Genomic DNA, 6,000 nt, shown 5'->3' with positions numbered 1-6,000 from the left:
TTCAGTACAACCCGTTGACCAATGTTGTGCGCAAAATCACCTAAGTATGGGGGAATGAGACGATATAAAATCTATAATACATCAGGATCAATCGCAGTCTTGTTCTCGACGTGCTGATATAAAAAAGAAAAACGTTATGTCTGTACCAACGTTCGTGGACCTACAAGGATTCTTCGTCGGGATGAAATTTGTCGTAAAGGAGGTGGCGGTGCTGAGAAAGGGGACCGTTCTGGCGCATTACATTTTTACATACCCCCTACCATGGAATCTCCTCACAAAATCCGACAAATCCTGCGCTTCCTGGCTGATCGCAAATCACCATGGATTACGATGAGAAGACGGAAACGTGCCGTACAGCATAGCTAAACGCTTGATTACATCAGCCGTGCTTGGAACAGAAGAGGATGACGAGACGTCGACTCTCGTGTACGTTAAGGGATGCCAGGAATGGCTGGTGGATTTGCTTGAGAATCTTGCGAGAGAAAATTTAATCATCGAGACTTTGGATGCTGATTATGAAGATATTGAATCTTTAAATAATCTAGATGTTACTAATACTATACGATGCGGAAAACATGTTAAGAATTGCGCATTACAGAATGTATTAAAAATATTTAACTGGTGGTCGCAACACCAAAAAAAATTGCAATATTTTTATAAATAAAATGTGTAAACGTATTTAATGTTTTTTATTTCTTATTCTCCCCACTCCTTTCCTCGCGAGTCGTTTCTAAGAATTCTTTTTAGCGTTGGCCGTTTCCCCTTCTCCTAAATTTTCAGAACAATAATCTCCCATCGCATCATACGTTGACCGTTTCCCTTCTCCTAAATTTTCAGAGCAATAATCTCTCATCGCATCATACGTTAACCGTTTCCCCTTCTCCTAAATTTTCAGAGAATTGATCTCTCACCACATCACTTTTGAAAAATAAGCGTCACGTATATTCGATTAATTTTTATACGATCAGTGTCGCGTCAACTGCTAGTACCAACGGTTCACTTCTCATAACCGAGAGACAAAATGTACTCCGCTGAAGGAAGCACCAGCAACGGTTGCAAACGCGCGAATTACTACGTTCCACGAGACGAAATTAAACCGTGCAAGAAACCACGAGATGAAGTTAAGCCGTACAAGAAACCACTTGATTTGTAAGTATCACAAATGTTTTATATATATTTTTCATATATTTTTCATATATGTTTTTTTCCATGCTATTTCATATTTTTTGTATTTTTCAGATGCGATAAACCACGTATTTTGGTACGCAGATTTGCTTTGACGCGCATTGCTTATAAATACTTGGATATTGGAATCAGCGTTGGAATAACATCTTACGTGGAACTGCATCTGGGCGATAACCGAGGCAACCGAATCGTATTATCTATCGACACATGGGAATCGCTAATGCTGAAACGAGCGGACGTTGAACAATTTGTACAGACGCCTAATCATGCACCGATATGGATTAATGATTTAACAATTGAGATTGTTAAAATAAGTGATGCGAGTGTTGTCAAACTTACGTTGCGCGATTCTTGCTTGTACATGAAACCGTCAACTATATTTTTCTTATTCGAACTCGAACACTGTGTTAATCACGAATATTTGAAGCTGTGCGAGAATTTAGAAGCTGTAAATGAGAGTTTCGATCAATTTGTTCGGAGTTTGCAAAGTAATATGTTTGGCTCCGAGAGAGATTCTGCGGTCAAAATCTTGCGCGAAGTTTATGATAAAACATCTATCATAGATTGCGAACTATTAGCTTATGCTGTGGATGAAATTTTGTCTGAAACCTTGAGACGGGATGATGTATGGTAATATAAATAAATAATTAAATAAATATGTTAAAAACTGAAAAAAAAATGATTATGTATTTCTTTCGCTTCCCTTCCTTGCATATCCTCAGTACAAACCGCACGCGCGATCTTACGATGCCATAATGCGTGAGAGAAGGATGGCGCGAGGCGTTCGCATGAGCGTGGTAAAGGGATAGCGTTCGTAAGTCGGTGCGATAAGTATAGCGTTCGTGAGATGGTGAGTATGAGGGAGATAGCGCGAGGTGATCGCATGCACGCGTGTGGGAGAAGGACAGCGCGAGGCGTTCACGAGTAGGAAAAGGATAGCATTCTATGTGTGTGCGAGAAGGATAGCGCGAGGCATGCGCGTGGATGATGATGCGAGATACGACGTTCGTAAGGTGGTGAGTATGCGGGAGATAGCGCTAGGCATGCACGCGTGTAGGAGAAGGATAGCGTCCGCATTGGCGTGGGAAAAGGATACGTTCGCGGGAGAAAGAGAGATAATGCGAGGCATGCATGTGGGAAAAGGAAAGAAGAAGGTGTAGAAATAATCATTTTATTATATATATAATAATGTTTATTTTACAAAACGTGTGTATAATACAAATTGTGTGTCTGTGTGTGTGTGTGTGTCTGTGTGTGTGTGTGAAATATAAAATATAAAATATAAAATATAAAAAAATAATAAAAAATAATAAAAATAATAAAATAATAAAAATAATAATAATAAAATAATAAAAATAATAATAATAAAATAAATAATATAATAAGGATAATATAATAATATAATAAGGATAAAATATAATAATATAATAAGGATAAAATATAATAATATAATAGGGATAAAATAAAATAAAATATAATATAAGGATAAAATAAAAATAAAATATAAGGCGGCGCTCCATCTGAAACAGAAAAACATTATATTAATATAAATTTAATATTTTTTTAAATAGATACAATTAATTCTTTGAGTATTTCAATGTGGTTCTCACCCATAACATGGACATCTAAGCGTTTGTATTTTTTTGCGTAACGAATGTCTTAAACTTTCAAGTCGCGTGATTCGGCTAGCCAGCGATTCCATGCTCCTGTCCGTAATAACACTGCTGCAATCACTATTGTAATCGGAATCCTCCGAAAGTATGCGGTCTTCGTCTGATGAATCGTCTGACAAATTCACAATTTCCATCAAGTTGTCTTCGAGAATGACATCCTCATCTTCAATAACAATAACTTCATCTATTTCCATTTTTATGCAGATTATCACACAATCTTCCTCTACACCGAACACTTGCCACACAAAAATTTACAAGTACCCGCCGTACCTCTTTCAGTCGATATACGGACCGCAAGCTTTCAAATCGCATACTGAGTTTTTGACACCCTTCGTTCTTCATTATATATTTTTAATCTATCGCGTTATGGTACCGCGATGGTTCTATCTTGTTTATAATAATTCTAATGTTACGCACAATAGTGCGCGAGCGGCTCTTTCTGGAAAAAAAGATGAAGAGACCACCGCGATGGTTTTATTTTGTTTATAATAAATTATAGCAGCCGGACATCGGCGCTAGCCTTATCATCTTTTTACGAAATTTAATAATGCCGCATGTGCAATAGTACCGTGTGAGTCGATATTTGTTTATAATGTTTATAAATTCTCGAGCAGTCGGAAATCGGCGCTCGCCTTTGTAATACACCCCGCCGATTATGCTCCCGCGATAAGCATTCCCCGCCCGCGTGACGTCATTCCCCCGCGCCACCAAAATCCCCCTCCGCCCGCGTGACGTCATTCCCCCGCGCCACCAAAATCCCCCTCCGCCCGCGTGACGTCATGCCCCCTCGCCCGCGCGGTTTCCCCTCGCCCCGCATTCCCCTCGGAGGACCTGAGTTAGAACCCGCCTATTAACACTACTTACATATATTCCATTTTCTTGAACTGTATTGCATAAAGGCATAAATTGTAACGCAGCAAAACAAGAAATGATTGTTATACATATATCATGTACGTAATAAATGTATATGTTACACCTATGGCAGATATATTCAGTATTTGCTGGGTATATACAGGGTATCCGGCAAAGATTGTGCCAATGCTCGTAAGCAGATAGAGCACAGTAAACTGAACAGGAAAGTCCTGTAACATTTTTTTCTATAACACTTAATAAAGAAGTTATTATTAATAAGGGGATGCCGGAACCGGAAATAAGTTGGCGCTGGAAGTACATATTTTTTAATAATTAATAGCTCAAACGATTGCTCCTTAATTGCTCTGTCAGAATCCACAATTGCTCCCCTTTAAAAATTAATAGTTTTTGAAATATTTACAAAAAAACGTAAAATTTATCATTTTTACTCAAAAACATATTTTCAATAGTTTTCTACAATTATATCCAGCATGAATCGATTACTCTTTAATTACTCCATATTGCTCCATCATTATTTTCATAATTTATTGCATTTGTTATCGAAAATTAACAAATTAATCATTTTTCAAGCGATGCCGTCGCCACCTATCGGCCGTCTATCGGAACTATATGGCTCAGCCGCCAACGGCGAAAACATTTAAACATAATATAACAGCTCTATTGTTTATAACTATATCTCAAAGAGTTTAATCAACATTTCTTAATTACTTTTTGATAGAATAATTGCACCTCGCTTGCTCTATTATGATATTCGCGATCGCTCCATTTGTATAATTAATCTTTTTATGCTATATTAGCAAAAAAAACCAATAATTTTCTTAGAAAAACATATTTTTCGTAGTCTATTGCAAATACATCCGATATAAAATGATTGCTCGTTAATTGCTTCATATTTAAGATCGTCTTAAGTCCGTATCAGACTATGCATTGAAAATGAGATTCAAGATTCAAGATTGAAATTTGACCAATCAGAACAAAGAAATTTTAATCCTTTTTGTTCTAATTAGTCAAATTCCAATCTTTAATCTTCAATCTTTCATTTTTAATGCATAGTCTAATACGGGCTTTACGCGTTGTTCGTTGCCGTCCTTAGATAGGACCAAACATGTTTCAACACGTTAAGGCCATTGCACGTTCAAAAATTTTAGTCGTAATCGTAAGGCCGTAAGCAAATCGATTAATCACAATTTAAATGTAATAATCTAAATGTAATAAGAATGTTTGAACTGTGATTGGTCGACTTGCTTACGGCCTTTTTTTACGTGCAATGGTCTTAAAAGTCCGTATCAGACTATTGAAAATTAAAGATTAAAAATTGGAATTTGACTAATTAGAATAAAAGGAACTAAAATTCCTTTGTCTTGATTGATCAAATTTCAATCTTCAATCTTCAATGCGTAGTCTGATTCGAGCTTTAAGGATGATATTACATTCATACCACACAATGTTTATGTATGTCGGATATATCAATTGGCAATCAGATGGAGAATTCTTAAGCGAGGAGCACACACTTTTGCATAAGCGCATAATCACAAGCATAAGGAAATTGATTAGTCCATTTCCTTATGCATAACGAAATTGATCAATCAATTTCCTTATTTTTGTGTGTGTGTGCTCCTCGCTTAAGAATTTTCTAACTGATTGCTAATTGATATATCCGACATACACAAACATTGTGTCGTATGAATGTAATATTAGCCTTAAAGCTCGAATCAGACTACGCATTGAAGATTGAGATCGAAGATTGAAGATTAAAATTTGATCAATCAAGACAAAGAAATTTTAGTTCCTTTTATTCTAATTAGTCAAATTCCAATTTTTAATATATATGTGTATATACAGGGTGTTTCAGAACAACCTTCCATCCTTAAAATGACGTATTCCTGATACGACTCTAAGACAATTTTTCCTTTACAAAAATTTGAATTGAAGCGTAATTTTTGAGTTATAAGCAAAAATAATTAGCAAATCACGCGTCGAGTACAGAAGGTGGGCAGGAGCGGCGCAACGCGCCGCAGCTGACTGTCCGACGCGTGATTACCACCGCATGAGTCGCTAACTATTTTATTTTATAACATAAAATTATGCTTTAAATAAAATTTTGGTAAAAAAGAAAATGTCTTACAATTACGTCAGGAATACGTATTTAAAATAACGTCACTTTAGCGAAAGTTGTTCCGGATCGCCGCTCGTCGAACGCTGCAATAATCTGATTGCTATGGCGCTATACGCTGACGCGATATGTGTATGACGGAGTGTGTGCGTAAAA

Source organism: Polyergus mexicanus, unplaced genomic scaffold, assembly GCF_030449975.1.
Source record: "Polyergus mexicanus isolate NDT 795.1 unplaced genomic scaffold, iyPolMexi1.0 SCAF_19, whole genome shotgun sequence".
Classification (NCBI taxonomy): domain Eukaryota; kingdom Metazoa; phylum Arthropoda; class Insecta; order Hymenoptera; family Formicidae; genus Polyergus; species Polyergus mexicanus.
The sequence above is the reverse complement of the archived record's forward strand: the minus strand, read 5'-3'. Positions refer to the sequence as shown.